We start from the raw sequence: 22787 nt of genomic DNA, 5'->3' as shown, positions 1-22787 counted from the left end.
TTTTCAACCTTTTTCCAAAGCTAGATCCAAGGCATTCAGGTTCCTTTCAGTTTTCCTAAGAGGGCAGTTCTTACAAGTTCTCTTCATTGATGTCCCTTCCCTTTCATCCTCCCATCCAGGTATAAACTTTCCAAAGGATAGGAAGTTTAAGCATCTACCTATCTTGTTTCTACTTTTTCTATTCTAACTTGTTAGAATGACAATGATTACTGTATTTGCTATGTTCAGCATATTTTTAATGAATTTATTTTGTTTCAAATGATGGAAAATTGGCATTCTTCTATTAGCATATTGTATTATTTTAGAATAAATAAAAGATATGTTATTTCTGTGATTTTAAAGACTCAAGGCAGGAAGGATTTGAGCTGAGTTGTTATATTACTGAGAAACCCTGCTCAGGCTGAGCAGGAAAGAAATCTGCTTACTATCTTGTCATAGTCTCTCTTCTTTAATGGAATAGTACCTCGCTACCCTCTGCCCTGTCTGTCCTTCAAACAATCTGTTATCGAAAAGGCCTCCATTAGTTTGCTTCAGACATGAACTAGGCAAATGACTATTTTCCTCCATTCTTAATAGAATCAGACCTTGTAACTCCCTGTAATGTGAAGGGTGAGGTTTGGTTTTGTTGACAGGAATGAACTGTGGATTTAGAGGGAACTGGGGAGAGGGGCAGGGAAAAGTGATACACCCTCTACTTGGTCAAAGCATTTGCCATAAAATAGAGTCTTGATGGTGATACCTTTCTTCTGGAGTTTTTAATACCGTATATTTCATAGGAATTTGTGATTGTGTATGTGGTGTGGTACACATGTGGCTCATGCCTATTTATTGTGTATGATACATGTTGATGTATGTGTGGTGTTGGTATGTGGGCATGTGTAGTAGATATGTGTGTAGTGTGGTACAAGTCTGTGTTGTATAATGAGATGTTGTATGTGATCTCTAGCTATTTGTGGTTTGTACTATGCACATGTAGTATGTATGTATATGTTCTGTATGTGTAAGTACAGTGTGTGATATAGATGGTATGTTGAGATATGTGTGTACATTTGTATTATGTGTGTGCAAGGCATATGTGTAGTATATAGTGTGTTGGTATGTATATTTGTTGTTTGTACATATATGGTATATGTACATATATACTGTGTACATATGTATAGTGTGCAATTAATGTGTATATGTGAGTATATGTGAGCATATGTGTGGATTCCTGGAGCATCCCTGCCTATATAATTGCTTTTCACACTGTTTCCTGCTGCATTGTATGTTCTACCTCCTCTACTTAGGGCCTTAAAGCTCTCTTGTCCTGTCCATGATGCTTTGGAGAGTCTCATGCTTATAACTGTAGGTAATTTGCTCATAAACAGAACTTCAGGCACTTATCAGCTTCACAGAATGATGTGTAATGGCCTACCTCTCAAAAACAGTTAAGGATTTATCATAACAGCTTCACATTGCAGGTAAATCTGCTTAGTTTTTGGAAATTGTAGCATATTTCATATAACTTCCAACTTTTCAGTTCAAAGGATAATAACTTATCTGAGATAAGCATCTACTTGCACTGTACTTACATCTCTATAATTTCCTCTTTGGACCTTCAGCTATGACAGATTGAATTTCATAGAACTTGATGATATGACATACCAAATGTACTGAGGCAAAATTGCTTCGAATTTGATAAAGTGAAAAATGAATTTAAACTTGAACTGAACTTAAACAAAGTCTCCAGCCTCAATTTGGTTATAATTTACTTTTAAAAAGGACAGAAAGGCACAATGTCATAATCTAGATAATGACAGACACTAAACAGTTTGTACTCTGAAGGTCAACAAGCTATTTACCCTGATAGTTTCTCTACTTCAAGGGTCACTGTCAAGGCTTATTTTACATTTGTATTTGCAGGGGAAAATGTAAAAGTATCTGTTATTAAATTATTTTTAAGTATTTGAATTTTATTTGGATTTAAATTTTTTTATTGTGAAAATACCATACAGAGGGTTTACAATTACATGGGCAAGGTAATGAGTACATTTCTTATCAAGCTTTGTTGCCTCCTCCTTTGTTTTGTCTTCCCATGGATTTAAATTTTGTATCAATTAATGCCTAAGGTTTGACTTTTTGTGAATCATATAGCCTGGCCATACTGACAAATTTTAAATTTTGATGTGTAACATTTTAGTAAGAGATCTTTGGAATAAAAATTTTCTAAAGCTATAAAAGCTTGAGATTTTAAAAAAGTCATTTCCTTATCTTTAGAAAGTAAACACGTGAGATTTAATCAGAATATTATTCTTTCTAAAGTAAATAGTAAAATTTTGATGAAAGAGTAAAAAGTCACTAATTATTAAATTATAGACTGGCTGATTTTTACAGACTTGGTAGCACTACCAATAACAAATAACAATTGGCTTTTTTTTTTGGTAAATATGGTAGATCCTCAAACGTGAACTCACCACATATGGTTCTGATGTGTACTAAACCACAGTGCCACACCACCACATATTTCAACATGACCCTGCAACCAGGCCAGTTTGCACATTTCCAGCTAAGATGTTGATGAACATCAAGAAAACAGAAGATCTACTCCTTGTCACCTTCCTCCCACTGACTAGTATTATCTAATTATGACTGAACAGAAAGGACTTTCTAACTGAAACACCGTCTTCATTTCCATTTATGTTATACTCATGAATGAAGTTTTGCTTGAGAAATAGTAAGTGATATCTGGAAGCTAAGTTTGAAGGTGAAGCAAATATTTTACATATAAGGATATATTTTACATTCAGTTTTACACATTTCTTATGTTTCACTTATAAAGAACACATCTACACACTTGTGTTCTAGTTATATGCATATTTTGCATTTTGGGGCATATTTTCATAAAGAAATACTACATCAAAACTAAATGGCTAGCATTGCATTCAAGAGTTTATGTATAGAAATAGGATACTGCTTAGTAATTGCACTGTTAGATTTCTACCTTCTACTGAGATTACTTCCAACCTTTCTACTAACAGTGGACTTACTCTCCATTAGCTTCAAGAAAGGAGGTAAGTTACCTGTTTAAGACAAGAACTGCAATTTCCATAGAAGTCTTTACAGTAGGAAGAGTGCGCAGTTGTCATAATTTTAAAGAACTTGACTTGAGGTGGTAGTGTCAATGAGTTATAGAATTAATGAAATCATCTGAAGTATTGGGGAATAAAATATATGAGAAATATATCCTAAGTAATGAGTTACCTTGTCAATCTATACACTATGTGCATATTTCAACATTTTTTAGGGTTAATTAGTATATTTATGTTAGGTTTTTAAAAAGAGGTAGCCGAGTAAGAACAGCACAGCATGCACGTGGTATTCAGGTAAGGGGTAGGTTTATTCAGTAGACCTGCTGGGACCAGGCAAGGTTGGCACTCCACGTGGCTGGGAAAGAGAGAGAGCTGGGAAAGAGAGAGGAAAGACAGAGAGAGAAAAGAGCTAGAAAAGAGCAGAGAGAGAGAGATAACTGAGTAAGAACAGCAGCATTCACGTGGTATTCAGGTAAGGAGTAGGTTTATTCAGTAGACCTGCTGGGACCAGGCAAGGTTGGCATTCCATGTGGCTGGGAAAGGCCTGGGAAAGACAGAGAAAAGAGCTAGAAAAGAGCAGAGAGCAGAGAGAGCTAGAAAAGAGCAGTGAGAGAGCGTCTGGGCCTGCACTAGGCCTTATGTAGGGTATGGGTGGAGAAAGGTGTGGCCACATCAAATTCAGATGTGACCTCAGTGGATGCAGATGTGACCTCTTCCAGGTGTCCCAGTTGCCTAGGTAATGCAGGTACTGGGTGGAGACTTTGCTGCGAGGAGGGTGGAGTCTGCTAACCATCCAGGAGCGGACCTTACAATTTATAATTATGTTTATTTTATAATGTACATACTGATTAAGCATTGTATACAAACTAGTGCTTGAAACAAGACTGATCTGTAAAGTAGAGCCTAGTCATCTAACTGGTGACCCAACATGGCAAATAAACCAACATATATAAAATTAAATTAGACCTAAAAGAGCCTATTTTTCCCAGCAGCCAGTGCCACATTATAAACTATGTTCTCTTGTTATAAGAATAAAGCACTTCTGGTAACAGAGCCTTACATTCCTTTAAGCCTAGAAAACTGGATGTACATGATGTTAGAATTAAATAGTTACTCTTACACATAAAGAACACTCTTTCAAGTGATGTCAGTCTATTAGGTTCTTGAAATACAAGTTTTAATGTTATTGTGGTGTTTGTGAAGTGAGTGTCAAGCTTCAGTATACTTCCTCATTAAAATTTCCTATAGATTAAAAGTTTTGTGAATATTTTCATTCACCATGTTTACCAGTAGTGTTTGTAGAGCTTTTTGGGAACTCTCCTTTGGATTATTCATTATCTGTTCTGTCACCTGATTATCATGAGTGGGAATTGAGATACCCAGACTTGCCATTTTTCTTGTGTTTTCCCAGCTGTTCTGCCCATTTGGTATGAAATTAAACACTACTTTAAGGCAAGCATCAACCAAATTCCTGTAGTTGCACAGTCAAAAGTCTGCAGATACAATCTAATTCAACAGATATAATCTATTCAACATCAAATAACTATGTATTAATTGGCTACAAACAACAAAGAAGATTTTGGCAAACTAGAAATTATTGGGCTTAGGGAGAAATGTGGGGAAAAATAGGATTAGAGGGATGTGCAAAGGTAAAAGGAGAATGAAATTAACCACGTCCTAATCTCAAAGAGAGAGATGGATTGGAAAGAATGATAGGAGAGAGAGAAGAGAAAGAAAAGAGAAAAGAAAAAATAGAAGAACAAAAATTTAAATTTAAAAAGTGAAACACTTAAAAATTATGCAAGTTAAAGAAGTAATATTGAGAGAAGAACGGGGATAGGATGAGAGGAGGGGAGGGATAGAAAGGAGACATGAAAAACTAAAAAATAAAAATACTTAAAATATTATATAGGTATAAAGAGATAATACTGCTATTAAGGAATTTAAGCCTAAGAGTTTTTGAATTGAGTAATATATTTCTGGATTAAGTGGGAGCTAAAAAATAGAATGGAAGAAAGAGCCTCTTCAGTAAATGGTGTTGGCAAAATTGGTAAACTACTTGTAGAAAAGTAAAGCTAGAGCCTTATATATCACCCTGCACCAGAATCAACTCCAAATGGATCAAAGACCTTGGAGTCAAAGCAGAAACTGTGAAAACATTACAGGATGGAATAGGAGAAACCCTAGGTCTCCTTGGCTCAGGCTGAAATTTTCTTAATAGAGACCCGGAAACACAACAAATCAAAGAAAGGTTGGACAAATGGGATTGCACGAAGCCGCAGAGCTTCTGCATGGCAAAGGACATAGCTAGCAAGATCATTGGAAAGCCCATGGATTGGGAAAAGATCTTCACTAGCCATACAATGGACAAGGGTCTCATATCTAAAATATACCTGGAACTCAAAAAATTAAATCCCCCAACAATAAATCCTCAAAGAAACAACTGCCCAATAAATAAATGGGCTAAAGACTTAAAAAGAAACTTCTCTAAAGAGGAAAGAAGGATGGCCAATAGACACATGAAGAAATGTTCAACCTCCCTAGCCATAAAAGAAATGCAAATCAAAACAACATGGAGATACCACTTCATCCCAGTTAGAATAGCTAGAATCAAGAACTCTAATAACAACAGATGCTGGAAGGGATGTGGACAGAAGGGAACCGTATTACATTGTTGGTGGGAGGGTAAATTTGTTCAACCACTTTGGAAAGTAGTATGGAGGTTCCTCAAAAGACTCCACATAGAGCTCCCCTATATCCAGCAATCCCACTTTTTGGCATTTACCCAAATGATCACAAACAAGACCATACTAAAGTTACCAGCACAACTATGTTTATTGCAGCATTATTTACCATAGCTAAGATATGGAACCAACCCAGATGCCCCTCGGTAGATGAATAGATCAAGAAAATGTGGTATATATACATAATGGAATTCTATGCCTCCATCAGAAAGAATGACATTGCCCCATTTGTTAGGAAATGGAAAGAGTTGGAAAACATTATATTAAGTGAAGTAAGCCAGGCCCAAAGAAACATAGGTCCTGTGGCTTCCTTTATTTACAATAACTATTATATGTCTGAGACAAGCAGAAAAGGACAGATAAGTTGATGTTAGGTGAAATGAACCCCAAGATAAGTACTCAGATGGTTTTGCTTTCATGCAATTGTTTCTAACATATTTATAAGATATTTCTTTGTTGCTTTGTATGTCCTTCCCCCACAGTATAATCCCTGCTTTCACTGTATTTGATGTTGGTATAATTTGTGGAGGGGAAGGGAAAAAACAAATCATTTGAATAGGGATACAGGTGGACCAATTGCAACAATGAGATGTACAAGATGTTATGATGAAAAATAAACTTACAACTTTTGGGGGGGAGGGGCGGTAGGGGGAGGAGATGGGAAGGGATGGGAAGGGGAAACAAAGGAGGAGGAACAATGCTTGATAAGAAATGTACTCATTATCTTTCCCATGTAACTATAAACCCTCTGTAAGGTATTTTCACAATAAAAACATAAAAAAACAAATGTTAGCAAAAATCCCAAATAAAAATAATATACTGAAAAAAAATAAAGTTTTGTGAAGTTTATTGTAATGTTAAAATTTTCTGGGAAGGATTTTGGCATTAAATTTCAATTTTATTAAGAATAGGCTAATATAAATTAATCTCAGCTGGACCTCTCTTCCTTTCAATTCCCAGATTAGATTTTAACTTGGATTGGTTACAGATGGATGTCAGAAAAAGGAGTCATACTATAAATTCCATTGAATGTGGACATTATAGTCACAGTTCAGATGGTCTTTTGGCTCTTTTGTCAGAAACTTTCTGATCTTTTAAAATGTTATTTAAAATACAATATGTTAAGAATATTTAACATGAGACCTACCCTGTTCACATATTTTAAAGTGCCGAATACATTGTTGACCCTAGGGGGAATGTTGAACAGATAATCTCTAGAGTTTACTCATCTTACTAGAGTGAATAATCCATTGATCATTAACTCTAAAATTAATTATAATTATAATTAATAATATATATCAATATATTAAGTAATATGATATATGATATATAATATGTTAATATAGCATATATTATTAACATTGTAATTATGAATTACAATTAACAATTATCTTATATAATTATATAACTATTATTAATAACTTTATTAATCCATTGATAATTTTCTATTTCTCTGCCCTTTCAAGTTACTGCCATTCTACTCCTTCATCCTCTGAGATTTAATGCAATATTTGCTGTATATGACTAACTTATTTCAGTTAGCATATGTCCTCAAGGATCACTCATACATATCAGAAATTTCTTCCTTTAAGACTGAATATTATTTCATTTTATATATAATCCGGTTTCCTTTATCCATTTCTTTGTTGATGGACAAGTTAGGTTAGGTTGTTCCCACCTCTTAGCTGTTTTGAATAATGCTGGTTTTAGAGCGGCCCAGTCTTACTATATAAATATCAGCCCCTAAATACTGTGAGATCTTAAAGAAGGAGAGGTCACCAGAATGCAGTTTACTGAGGAACTTGCTGACAAAAGTCTAGTCCTTGGTGACAGCAGGCTTGAAGTGCAGTCTTGGGAAGGGTAGTCATCACAGTTTGAATTAGGAAGTAGAGTGCACTATGAGACATCAAAAGTAGCTTATCCTTGGTTTATCTTAAACTAATACCAAAGAACCTAGCTCATTCCTGGAGCCAGGGTCTTTTAGAGTTATTATACACTCTTGGATTTCATGTTTGTTTGTTGTTGTTTTTGTTTTGTTTTTTTGGTCATGGGACTTGAACTCTGGGCCTAGGCACTGTCCCTCAACTCTTCAGCTCAAGGCGAGTGCTCTACCACGTGAGCCACAGTACCACTTCTGATTTTCTGGTGGTTAACTGGAGGTAAGAGTCTCACAGACTTTTCTTCCCAGGCTGGCTTTGAACCGCGATCCTCAGATCTCAGTCTCCTGAGTAGGATTACAGGCATAAGCCACCAGTGCCCAGCTAGCATTTCATGAATTCTTACAAGGTACTTTTACTTTTTTGGTAAAACAATATATTAATAAACAATAAATAGATGCTACTCTGTTCTTGGGCATCATGGTAGGCTACCTGAATATTGAAGTAGATCCATCCTTCAAGTGCTGGGTCTACTTGAAATTCAAGAGCTGGGCTGGGAACGTGGCTCAGTGGTAGATCACTTGCCTTGCATGCCTGAGGCCCTGGGTTCAATTCCTCAGCACCACATAAGCAAAAAGAAAAAAGCTGGAAGTGGCCCTGTTGCTCAAGTGGTAGAGCGCTAGTCGAGCTGAAGAGCTGAGGGACAGCGCCCAGGCCCAGAGTTCAGGTCCCACGACCGGAACTCCCCCTTCCCCCCCAAAAAAAAGAAAGAAAGAAAAAGAAATTCAAGAGCTGTTGAGTAACAACAGATCTGTCCATCTTCAGTCAATACTCAATACATTCCAGATGCTCCTGGGCTTCAATGGGGTTACCTCCATATAAATCCATCTTAAGGTAAAAATGTGGTAACTTAGAATGCATCAAATCTACCTAATCACAGAAGATCGTGGCTTAAAGAAACAGTACATTTAAAATGTTGGTTGTTTCCCTCATGGAAGCTAAGATGACTAGGAGCTGCAGCTGCTACCACTGTTGGCATTAGAGGATTAGCTTATGTATTACTAGCCTGGGAAAAGATTTAAATTCAAAGGACAGCTTCTGCTGAATCCATATTGTTTTCTGACACTTACACAAAATTGTTTATTCAAACCAGCTTAAATGGTTGCAATCTATACTTGAAATCTTAGGAGCTATGTAAATATGGGAAGACTTAGGAAGATGACTTGATGGCTGCTTAAATTAACAGATCATTCTTGGAAATGGAGAGAAGAGACTCACAAGAAGAAAACTTGCAGACTAGAATGGAGAAATAACAATATCACCAAATTTCTGTATGGAGGTGATATGTAATCGTTATGCTTATTTTCCTGCTCTATTTCCTTTGAATTTCATTCTAGTCTTACATGTCTATCCCTAGATGAATTAGATGATGAGATAAAAGGTATGAACGAGACAGCCACAGAGAAAATCCCTGAGAGTACATCTAAGGTCAGCTCAGGGTTTGGCAGACAGAGGATTTTTCTGAGGTTGCCAGAGTCTGACAGCCATGTGTTACCTCCATATTCCCAGATGAAATGTGTTGATGCAAGTACCCCAGTTAACTTTTATATGAAGCAAAGAAAATGTTTAACACTTGTCTTAAATGCAGGTTGCATAGTAATTACTCTATTACTCTGCCATTTTTTGATTGCTTAATAATAGATATATACTTTCCTACTTGATTAAAAATCTCTCAGGTACATAGAACTTTTGTAGACAGCTCCTCAGGACTCTGTCGAATCCATGATTCTTTCCCAAGGGGAGGCTGGCTGGGTATGTTTTCATTGTTTTTTTAACTTACAACTGAGTTGAAGAGACTCAGGAGCTACTTCAAATTTATTTATTCTTTCAGTTTTCCAGATTCCAACTTAATGAAGTTTCTTGTCCTGTTAATCAGCCCCTGCTGTTTCTGTTGCTGATACTGCATATTCCTGGATGATTCCAGGCTGAGACTCTAATCTTCCTCTTCATCACATTCCTAATACTGCTGTTGTCATCTGCTTACTCTCTAGCCTTTCACTGGTCCAGCCTTCTTACCTCCAGTGATCTTTTTCTTTGATCTTAGGGAATATCCTCATTGTCACATATGTGACATCATCACCAATGACTGCACTCTCTCAAGACTACATTTTGTGCCTCCACATTTTTGTGATCACTATTTCCTCTAATAAAAGGTAGTTAAGCCACAGCTCCTCACATACTCCATTGAAAGCACCCAGCTTTCTTCCCCACCTTCATTTGCACCGAAGACCACCATTGCCAACTGTACTTCTGTCCCTGACACTCCACCCATGCACAATAACACACTGTGAGAGTTCCGTCTGTCATCCAACTCTCTGTTTCCATGCATCTCATTTTTCTCTTCATTGCACACCATTTTATCTCTTCCAGTCTGAAAGCTGTACTTCCATGCTCTCAAATCACCAGTTCAATGGCGTTTTCTGTCCTCAACTTACTAACTCTTGTTGATACTTGATACAGTTGACCACATATTCTTTCTTAATAGTCTTTCCTCTGAGCTTCTGTGGTATCACCCATCATCACCATGCTGGCTTCTATCTTTGCTTGTCCCCATATTATCAAGTTGTATAGTGTAGTCCTTGGATTTCTACTCCTTTTTCAGCCTTAAGTCCCCATATAATCTTATCTAGTCCCTCTGGCTTTAAATATTTCCTATATGTGTATGTATTTTAATTTGATTTAATCACTAAAGCACATATTATTATTAGTAGGTGTGTTAACTTTAACATGTCCAGAGGAAAGCTTTTTTATGGTATTGTATATTTGTTTATCTAAATTAGGGAAGGGAATGGTGAGACAAAGGACAATGGAGGGAACCAATGCAACAGCGATACTCACAAGACAACATGTTGGAAATGAACTGTACAACTTGGAAGTAGTGGGGAAGGGGAAGGAAAGTAGGAGAAAAATGAGAGAAGGGGTACCAAGTTTGACAAGAAATGTATTTATTACCTTACTTATGTAACTGTAACCCTTCTATACATCACCTGACAAGAAAAAGAAAAAGAAAAAGAAAGGAAAGAAAGCTTTTTACTCCTCCGAGTCTACCAAGTCTTATTCCTTTCAGTGTTCTTGGAACTAAAATGAAGTGCCACATAAGAATTAATTCTTATATCACCTCTAATAAATCCTGTACTTATTTTTCTGAACTATTCCCTGAATCTGGCCATGTTTCTCCATCTCCACAGCAGATCTGGGAAAGCATAAGCTACCTATAGATGCTTGTGTTGGTTCAATAGCATTTAATTTGTCTTCTTTACCTCCAGTCCCTATTACCTTCTGGTAACTTCAGTTGCATTCACAGTATCTCTGAAAGCCAACGAGGACATAATAGGGAAGGTCAAGAATGTATTTAGAATAAAATAAGGATGTTTATCCTTATGTCAACCACTCTCTCTTCCCTTCCTCCCCCCCCTCATGCTTTCTGCTATACTCCAATTATTTTTCATCATTGGAAACACTTCAGATTTATATCTCAACCATCGATGAAGGACTAAGTCCAAAAGTCCTAGCGCAATGTTCTTACTACTCAAGAGAACTAGTTTTCATCAGCCTACATGTGAAATAGGTGATTGAAGTGATTGAAGTGATTTGTGCATGAACCCATCAATGAGAAGCTATTTCTGTGGTTTCAAAGGAAAATTTCCCATCAAAAGTTAATTATCATCCAGGCTCCAGTGGCTCATGCCTGTAATCTTAGCTATTCAGGAGGCTGAGATCTGAGGATTGAACTTGGAAGCTAGGCCAGTCAAAAAAGTCTGGGAGACTTTTATCTCCAATAAACTACTCCCCCAACAAAAGTTGGCAGTGGGGCTGAGGCTCAAATAGTAAATCACTAGTCTTTAGCACAAAAGCTCAGGGACAGCGCTCAGACCCTGAGTTTAAGCCTGAAGACCAGCACAGAAAAGGAAAGAGAGAGAGGGGAGGGGGAAGGAGGGAGGGGAAGGAAGGAAGGAAGGAAGGAAGGAAGGAAGGAAGGATACGTGATCATTCTGAGGAGATAAGACTGTACATATTTTGACTTGTCCATGGTCTCTGGCTTGGGTGGAATTGCTCCAACCCTTTTGGAAGCCTGCAGTGGCAATTGAGAACTGCATGTGTGAGGGGTCTCTCCCTATGCTAAGCCCTGAAAGACAGTGTTTTATAACTTCAGCAGTTCATACCTTATCTGTTTGAAGTCCATTTAAACATTATATATGTGAGAAGGAGGAGAGAAAAGGACTCATTTGTAGAGCCTAGAAATTTCTTTTACAATCTTCAACATTATTATTGTTACTCTTTCTAATTTACATTTCTTACACTGTCCATTTGTTTGCTTCGGTTACAGAATCTAAAATTAAGGTAAAAAGCATGATTTGATTTTATATGTTGGTTTACTATCAAAATTTGACACTAATTTTTTTAATATGTAACTTTTTAAAAAATTATCATTGATTTTTTTATTGTGAAAATACCATACAGAGGGGTTACAATTACACGAGCAAGGTAAAAAGTACATTTCTTTTGTTATTGGTCATGGGCTTGAACTCTGGGGTGGGCGCTGTCCCTCAGCTCTTCGGCTCAAGGCGAGTACTCTACTGCTTGAGCCACAGTACCACTTCCAGTTTTCTAGTGGTTTGTTGGAAATAAGAGTCTCACAGACTTTCCTGCCCGTGATCCTCAGATCTCAGCCTCCTGAGTAGCTAGGATTATAGGCGTGAGCCACTGGCACCTGGCTATGAGTACATTTCTTTCTTTTTTTTATTATTGTGAAAATACCATATAGAGGGGTTACAATTACATGGGCAAGATAGTGAGTACATTTCTTATCAAGCATTGTTGCCTTCTCCTTTGTTTCCACATACCATCCCTTCCCTTCTCTACCCCCACAACTGCATACCCCCCCACCACCGCCCCCCACACCGCCGAAGTTGTAAAGTTGTTATGTTTTTCAACATAACATCTTGTACATCTCATTGTTGTAATGGGTCCACCTGTAACCCTATTTAAACAGTTTGTTTTTCCCTTCCCCTCCACCAATTATACCAACATCAAATACAGTGAATGCAGGGCTTATACCCTGGGGGAGGTACATACAAAGCAACAAAGAAATCATCTTGTAAATGGTTCCTACATTTCTTATCAAGCATTGTTGCCTCCTCCTTTGTTTCCCCTTACCATCCCTGCCCTCCCATTTCCCTCCTACCCCCCACACTAATTTTTTTGACTCACCAGGGTACAGTTAAAAAGTAGTATCTTAGAACAAATATTTCCTTATATAATCCAACTTTTAGGGTTTCTTATTTTATTTTATTTTTATTTATTTATTTTTGGAGGTTCGGTTGTGAGGCCTGAACTCTGGGCCTGCGCGCTGTCCCTCAGCTCTTCAGCTCATGGCTAGCGCTCTACCACTTGAGCCACAGCGCCACTTCCAGCTTTTTTTCTTTTTGCTTATGTGGTGCTGGGGAATCAAACCCAGGGCCTCATGCATGCAAGGCAAGTGCTCTACCACTGAGCCACCTTCCTAGCCTGAGTGTTTTATTTTTACTAGGAAGATTGTAACACATACTTCTAGATTTTTGTTTGTTTACTTTTGCTGGTACCAGTTAGTGTTTGAGCTTATAGCCTCACAGTAACTCAGCTCAGCTAATGTTCCTCCAGCCTGTCTTTTTGCTGTTATTTTGGAGATGAAGTCACATGGACTTTCTGTTCCGGCCGAGTTTGAACAGCAGTCTTCAGGATCTCAGCCTCCTGAGAACCTAGGACTATAGGCATGAGTGACTAGCAGTGCCTGGTTATTATACATTTGTCTAGTGTTTTATGATAAGTGGCTTTAGGAAAATCAAATGATTAGCATAGTGCTTGGGTTGCTAAGTGTTTAATAGATTGCTTTTATTAGTAGAAAGATGATGATTAACCTAAAAAAAGCTAGTAACCTTTAGTTCTGATATAGTCAGTGTAGCATTATATAATGATAACAGCTCTACACTACTACTTCATTGACATAAAATATGACATAAACTAAATTAGATATGCATCCCCATAAACTTAAATCTGTTGTCTTGAAGATGTGGAAGTTACAATGATTTAGATATTACAAGGCATTACTAAGTGAAAGGGGCTAACCTGAAAAGTCTACCTACTTTAGGATTCTAACTAAATGTCATTCTAGAAAGGCAAACTTTGGGGACAGTGAGGTACTAAAATACGAATAGGTAAGGAAGTTTTAGGGCTATAAACCACTCTCTTGATGCCATACTGATGTATATATGCCATTATACATTTACCAAAACTATTAAAATACACAAAACCAGAAACAAATCCTACTGAAGATCGTGCAGTAACAGTGAGTCATGTAGGTTCATCTGTTCTTTGAAAAAAAAAAAAAAAGGTCGAGGTACTAGAGGAGAGTATGAATGCTTTAAGTCAGGAGGAACATGGGAAATCTCTTTTCATCCACATTTCATTGTGAATTTACAGCTATTCTAAAAGTAAAGTCTAATAAAAAATTTTAAGGTGGGCTCAGGCTTGTAATCCTAGCTACTCAGGATGCTGAGTTCTGAGGATCATGGTTTGAAGCCAGCCCAGGTAGGTAAGTCTATGAGACTTAGCTCCAGTTAACCACCAAAAATCTAGAAGTAGAACTGGGCTCAGATGGTAAAGCACTAGCCTTGAGCAAAAAAGCTTAGTGATAGAGCCCAAGCCCTGAGTTCAAGCCCCACGGACCACACGAAAAATAAAATAAAATAACTTTAATTGGAATTTCAACAAATGTTGTCATTTTATTTGTTCATTTTGGATCAATAATTTTTAAAATTTTAAACTTTTAACATTATTGGTCTGATAGAAACTTGGATGAGCATTCTCTTTTCCAGTGAGAACACTGAGAAAACTTACCATTTATAAACTACATTAAGTTCCTTAATATCCTGTTCTTAATGATCAGGAAATAGGACATTTTCATTCTAAAAGAGTTCTACATGAATTTAATAGAACACATAGCTGTTAGCTGGGTGCTGATAGTTTGTACCTGTAATCCTAGCTACTTGGGGGCTGAAATCTGAGAATCAAGGTTTAAGGCAGTTGAAGCAGACTCTTATCTCCAATTGACCAGCAAAAAGCTGGAAGTATGGCTCAAGTGGAAGTGCAAGGCTCTGAATTCAAGCCCCATTACTGACTGTTTCAAGAGCATAAAATAACTGACGTGAACTTTGATAGATTTCTGCATGCTGTTCTCAGAAGTTAGGATTGTAGATGTGAAGAAAAACGTTGACACTAAATTTGCTTATCATCATAATAGTTAATTCAGAGGAGCACACTTGACCTCCACAAAGAATTGGCTCTCTTGATAGTCACTTGACTGCATCCTTGTCATAGATGTGTGAAATTCAGGTCTAGTGAGTATTGTTAGGATGCTTAGTAGTTAGGTATTTAAATGCACTTTTTACTTACAATTCATTCAAACACAATGGATCTATTGGAACAGAACCTCATCATAAGTACAGAAGAATCTGTACTTAGCCTGTTTTATCTGCAGAGCTCAAAATTTGAACTAACTGGATAGGTACCTGGGAGATACATAGATAGCAAAGCAATGGAAACAACTGCAGTCCATCTCTCTGTGCAAAAAACAATCTGTTCTATATGAATTCTGATGTACTCATCACTTTTTAGATCCCTAATCTAGGAATATGTAGAATACAGAAATCAGCACAATATTTAAACTGCTAATTGTGGTGATTTAGCTCTAAAAAAATAGACAACTGTAAGCCAGGAAGACAGAGTAAACCCCTTGTAGAAGCATTGAACACTTGTCTGTAAATTCTGGCTTCTGGGAAAAAAATAAACAGAAACCATTGTCACAGGTTGAATGCAGCAAAAGGAAAAGTATTGCCTTCTTTGAGAGGAGTATTCTGGGAAATTGTCACATTTAATGTCTCTTACGGCCTTTCTAGGCACAATTAAGTAAGAAATCTACAGTAAAGGATGAAATGTTAACTGTGTGGTTTGTGTATAGAAAATAAGATAACTGAAGGGCAAGCTAGGACAAACTTGAGAAAGCCTAAGTAATACTGGGAAATTTGGACTCGACGTTATATATAACAGAGACAGGTAAGAGATACACTTATTAGGGTAACAGTCATAAAACCAGCACAAATGTGTAGAATGGCGCAAATACAACATCAATATTTAAATTTTCCATCACTTAAATATAAGTTCCTGCTTTGTGAGGGAAGTTAGGTGTTGTAGTTTGCACACTTATTTGGACTCAGACTGATTGGGGCTTTGCTATCTTCAGCACGTGGCTTTGGAGACCATCTCTGAGCAGTTAGTAGAAACAGCAAAGCTTGGAGATTATATCTAGAGGCTTCTTACCAGCCAGAACAGAAGGAACAAATGCATCATGTTGCTGACCTGCTTTGGCATGTGGCCACATCTAACCTCAAAGGGAGGTGGGAAGAAGAATTTGGTTGGTTATACAGGAAGAGAAGGAAGTCTGTAGGGATGGACGTGACTAGATTCGCTCTGTAATAATTTTTTTTCTGTTTAAGATATTCTTGCCTTTTTGTCTCAGCCTCCTGAGTTAATGGAAGTTAGATTTGCATTATAAAGAAATAATGGCCAGGTGCTGGTGGTTCATGTTTTTGAAATCCTAGCTACTCAGGAGGCTGAGATCTGAGGATCACGGTTCAAAACCAACCCAAGCAGGAAAGTCCATGAGACTCTTATCTCCAATAAACCACCAGAAAACCATAAGTTGTGCTGTGGCTCAAGTGGTAAAGCACTAGCCTTGACCTGAATTGCTGAGGGGCAGCACCCACGCCCAAACTTCAAACCCTACCACCTACAAAAAAAAAAAAAGAAAGAAAAAAAAGAAAAAGAAAAAGAATGTTGGTAGCCTTGGAAAAGGATGCCTGGAATGAAGCACATTTGCTCAGGGCCATCAGAGAGACTGGGTACTAGATTATGCTGAGAACTTGAAACAATACCTTAGAAATAGAATTGGAAAGGTACAATTAAAGGAGCTTGTATACCAATGTGAGAAACATAAGAAATAATTTTTAGCAAGGTGGCCAGCAAGTGACTCATTAGGACTAGATCTTTAAACTCTAAATTTGCTGTTCAGATTGAGGTGTTTATATTGGTATTAGTTCAGTGTAGAACAAGTGATGCAGATGGAAAAGTGTCTTAAATTGTAAACTGGTCAAGCAACCACCCCAGTGCACTGGACAGTACCTCACTGAAAGTTCCCTGAACCATGGTATAGACCAGAGATAAGTATTAAATGACAGGAGATTTAACAACTTTAAGACAGTCTCCTAAGCATATACTTTCTTGTTCTTGCCTCATTTCCTGGGAGTCATTCCAAAATAGCCTCAGGTCATGTTATCTGTTCAGCAAAGTGTAAGAAAAATAACATGTGATCTCTGGAAACTTATCCTATTTTATACTTTTTGAATAATTTAGATTGTTTCCTCTTTTTCTCACCTCTTTAAAAGTCAGAGGCAGTGATGAGCATGCACAGCACCTCCAATCCTGAGACATTTTGTGTTGGCCAACATGGTTGTTTGTTTTGCTTGGACCATCTTAAAGCTATCTTCATTTTTCACCATGTCTTTTCTTTTCTTTTCTTTTCTCTTCTTTTCTTTTCTTTTCTTTTCTTTTTTTTTTGATTGTGCATCTTTGAGCCACAGCTCTATATCCAGTTTTTGAGTGGCTAATTGGAGATAAGAGTTTCACAAGGACTTTTCTGCCCGTCTTGCTTCAAACCATGATCTTAAGATTTCAGCTTCCTAAGTGGCTATGATTACAGGCATGAGCCACTGGTACCCATCCTTTTTTTTTTTTTTTTAAATGCTGTCATGAAGACACTTACTACAAACTCATTAACAAAACTAATTTTAGAAACTTTAGACAATCCTTTGAGATTCTGTGCCTAGTATGTCGTTATAACTAAAAGGCCATCTAGGTATCAAATTATCTGTCTAGAAAATGTGGAGTTTCTTCTAATTGAAGACTGGCTTCTCTGTGAAGACAGGAATAGGTAGTTTAAACACAAATAGATCTAAACAGCATAAAATGCTCTATGGAATTAAGGGAAAGGGGAAGAAGAAGGGAATGAGAAGGCAGTATGTGGAGAAGTGAGCAATTAAAAACTACATAGCTAGAATGACTTCACACATACTCAGTGTCTGCCTAGAGCTGGGCTTTCAGCCATGGGAATGTGACCCAGAAGAATCAAGGCTGGGAGATGAGTACAGGAGCACATTGCTTGTGACTGTTTCATAACACCTCCTAAACATAGTGCAAACCCTCCATTTTGTCATCCATGTGCAAAAGGATCTGAATCCAGATTTGATGCAGCTAGTGATGCTTGTGGCCCATGGTAAAAGAATACCAGGCTGTTGTGATGAATAGTCAGGTGTCACTGATTCATGAACCCATGTAGTGTAGTTGCTTGGTGAAAGTAAAAAACTGTATGTTGGATAATTAAAAAAAAACCTATTGAGAATTCAGAAGAATAGGCCCAAGTCATATAGAAGCAAATGTAGATACAGGCCTAACTGTAGGTATAGTTATACAGATAAGTACACCAGGCTTCTAAACAAATACTTTACTTCTGATTATAATATAAACTATATTTTAGTACCCAAGTGGTCCCTGATGAAAAGAATTACCTTCTAAAAGGTATTTTAAACTTCTTACTGATGTTATCAGTTTGAAGAAGATTTCACTATTGAAGTTTGTAAAAACTCATGAAAAATCTTTTTCCCACTGATATCAATTTCTTGCAAAATACCAACTTATAAAAGAAAATGAATTTACTGGAGAGTTTCTTCATCAGGTTATGGTGTTTTTCTGATATTGTGCAATGTGAACAAAGTCTTAAAAGCATGATGTTTGCACACAGACCACTTGAGCTTGAGTCTTAACTTGACAGCTTTACTAATTAGTGTGTACCTGGAAAAGTTATTAGCCTTCCCCGAGCTCTTAGAATAGTGCCTGGCATAAGTTTAGCTTGAAAGTAAGGGTGAGCTACCATCACTTATTACCCTCTTCCTCATCTTTATTATAGGAAAGGTTTAACCTAAAATGTGCCTATGTCAGTGGTATTTTATCTCATTCATTGTCAAAATATCATTTGATTTTATGTTTCCTGGTATCTGATTTCATTTTTCTATATCATACTGGCTAAAATATAAGATACAAGAAATAGATGAAGTTCACATAAGAAACTAAATAATGAAAACATAAAAAGGATAGAAAAATATCGTTATCCTTAAATTTGTTTGGTTTATTCTCAGGCTACAGGTAGACTTTAGGTAGCTGTCTACCCTTTATCATGATGGAGTATGCTCATAAATAGTGTCATGAAAGAAGGAAAAATCCACAAGCCCAATCTATACTTTATCCTCTACTGCAACATTGAGCTTGGAGTAAAACTGACCTATATGGCTATAATGGGCTACAACTTCTTCAAGGATGCTTTGACTCACCATGGTATCCCAGTCAGAAAAGAACTTACTCCCTGTATCAGAACATTGTAGCCTTATTTCAACAGGTTTTTTTTAAATTTAATTTTTATTTTTTTTAATTGTGAAAATACTGTACAGAGGGTTTACAATTACATGGGCAAGATAGTGAGTACATTTCTTATCAAGCATTGTAGCCTCCTCCTTGGTTTACCCTTCCCATCCCTTCCCATCCTCCCTCCCCCCTACCCAATCCTCTCCCCCCTCCCAAGTTGTAAAGTTTGTTTTTGACATGACAACTTGTACTTCTCATTGTTGCAACGGGTCCACCTGTATCCTTATTTAAACAACTTGTTTTTCCTCTTCCCCTCCACAAATTATACTGACATCAAATACAGTGAAAGCAGGGGTTATACTGTGGGGGAGGGACATACAAAGCAACAAAGAAATAATCTTATAATTGCATTAGAAACAAATGCATGAAAGAAAAAAACATTTAAAATACATATCTTAGGGTTCATTTTCCTAACATCACCTTATCTGACCTTTCTGCTTGACTCATACATATACTAGATATAGCAAATAAGGGAAATCATGGGACCTATGTTTCTTTGGGCTTGGCTTACTTCACTTAATGTAATTTTTTCCAAGTCTTTCCATTTCCTAACAAATGGGGCAATGTCATTCTTTCTGATGGAGGCATAGAATTCCATTGTGTATATATACCACATTTTCTTGATCCATTCATCTACTGAGGGGCATCTGGGTTGGTTCCATATCTTAGCTATGGTAAATAATGCTGCAATAAACATAGTTGTGCTGGTAGCTTTAGTGTGGTCTTGTTTGTAAACATTTGGGTAAATGCCCAAAAGTGGGACTGCTGGGTCTTAGGGGAGCTCTATGTGGAGTCTTTTGAGGAACCTCCATACTACTTTCCAAAGTGGTTATTTCAACAGGTTTTAGAGGGACAGTTAGGGATGAAGTCTGGCTAGTACTGTAACAGAAACACATTTAGCACTTGTAACATTTTAGAGAGTAAAGGATTTCCTTTTAGTCTCCCTAGGGCTTTCACCAGTGTAGATCAGATTACTGTGTCAGGTAACAATTAGCCTTTGAGTTAAAAATGCTTTTGAATTGAACTTTCAAATTAGAAAAACAATGCTAATATCAAGCTTGTTGGTGAAAGACTGAATTCTTTTTTGTTTGGTGGTGGTGGTGGTTGTGGGGCTTGAACGCTGGTCCTGGGCGCTGTCCCTCAGCACTTTAGGTCAAGTCTAGCGCTCTAACACTTGAGCCACAACACCATTTCTGGCTTTTTCTGCTTATGAGGTGTTGGGGAACCAAACACAGGGCCTCATGCATGCAAGGCAAGCACTCTACCACTGAGCCACCTTCCCAGCCAAAGACTGAATTCTTTCATCCTAAAAATCAGGAACAAAATGATATCTGTTCTTGCCACCTCTATGCTGGAGGGTTCTGCCCAGGGAAGTTATGCAAGAAAGTGAAGTGGAAGGAATCTAGATTGGAAAGAAAATAGTACAATTAGTATCTTTCATGTAGATTTATAGTTAGAAAAGGCTAATCAATTTATTAAAAATGCCATTAGAGCTTAGAAACAAGTTTAGCAATGTGAAAATCTACAAAATCAATTATATTTTGTACAAAAAAATGAACAAATAAAACATGAAATTAGATACTAATTTTATGAACAATACTTTCAAAAACCATAAAATATTTAGCAATAAATTTAATAAGAGAAGTATAAAATGTGCATAGCTTTTGACCTTTTCTGCTTGTCCCAGACATATACTAGTATGATTAGATAAGATGATGGTAAGCAAAATGAACCCCAAGATAGGGACACAGATTTTTTTCTTTCTTGCTATTGTTTCTAACGTATTTATAAGGTACCATGTGATTTATTTGATGCTTTGTATGTCCCTTCCCCATGATATAACCCCTGTTTTCACTGTATTTGATGTTGGTATAATTTGGGGAGGGGAAGGTGAAAAACAAAATATTTAAATAGGGATACAGGTTGACCCATTGTAACAATGAGATGTACAAGACACTGTTGAACAACGAACTTCACATTTTAGGCTGGGGCAGGGGTCGGGGGAGTGTAGTTGAGGAGGTGGGAGGGAAGGGATGGTAGGGGAAAGGCAAAGGAGGAGGCAACAATGCTTGATAAGAAGTGTACTCATTACCTTGTTCATATAACGGTAACCCCTCTGTACAGTATTTTCACAATAAAAAACATAAAAAGAAAAGTTTAAAATTTAAGACATAAACAAACACTACAGAATATTTTGAAAGTAATAAAAGAAGGCCTAAACAAATGAAAAGACATATTGATGAATAAGAAGTTGTAATATTGTTAAGATGTCAATACTAATCAAACTATGTTCAGATATATGAGAGATTCAGAATGTTTTCTATCAAAATCCCACATGGTTGTTTTGTAGTTAGAGAGATCACACTTCTCAATTTTAAAACTTGCTACAAAGCTGCAATAATTAAGACAATGTTATGCTAGCATAAATACAGATATATAGATCAGTGTAACAAAATAGAGAGTCTAGAAACAAATCCTTATATTTATGATCAACTGATTCTCAGAAGGGTGACCCAGCAATACAGAGAGAATGCTCCGCTTTCCACAAAGGGTTCTGGCATTTCCACCTGTGAAAGAGTGCAATTTGATTCCTTCTTCACATCATATACAAAATTAAAAAAGAATTAAGGACAAAAATGTAAGACTCAGAATTTTAAAACTTATAGAAGAAAAAAACTCTTATAAGAAAGCATAAACATAATCTTTATGACCTTGAATTTGGCAGTAATTGCTTACTTATGACAAAGCACCAGTAAACCAAAAAACAAACAAATCAACAAATTGGATTTCATCAAAATTTAAAACCTTTTTGTTTTAGAAAACAGCATTAAGGAAGTGAAAAGGCAACCCATACAATGGGAGAAATGTTGGGTAAGTTATGTATTTGATAAGAAACTTGAATATATACATAAAGAACTTCTGCAATTCAATAGTAAAAAAGAAATTAACACAATTATAAAATGGGCAAAGGAGCAAAGGATCTCATAGTTAAAAGACAAAACTGTATCAAAGACAAATAATCACATGAAAAGATGCTCGGTGTCAGTAGTTATTAGACAAATGTTAGACAATTAAGCCTGGCACTAGTGGCTCATGTCTGTAATCATAGCTATTCAGGAGATGAGAGTCGCTCAGTTGGAAGCCAGACCAGTAGAAAACTCTGCAAAATCCCATCCTAAATTTAACAGCAAAAAAACAACCAACAAAAAAAAAAAACACAGGCTGGTGTTGTGGCCCAAGTGGTAGAAAACCAACTATGAGCAAGCAAGCTGAGCAAGAGCCTGAGGCATTGAGTTCAAGTCCTGGAACAGGCAAAAATGAAAAATAAAAAACAAAATAAAAAACCGCAAAAAACCCAGAAACAACAACAACAAAACCCCCAAAACTAGAGTGAGATATTAATTCATACCTATGAATCTAGCCATTATAAAAATACAAGAATAATAAATGTTGGTGAGGAGAAATTGGAA

This window comes from Dipodomys merriami, unplaced genomic scaffold (assembly GCF_024711535.1).
Source record: "Dipodomys merriami isolate MVZ:Mamm:240054 unplaced genomic scaffold, mDipMer1.0.p SCAF_4, whole genome shotgun sequence".
Taxonomy (NCBI): Eukaryota; Metazoa; Chordata; class Mammalia; order Rodentia; family Heteromyidae; genus Dipodomys; species Dipodomys merriami.
Note: the sequence above shows the minus strand (reverse complement) of the source record.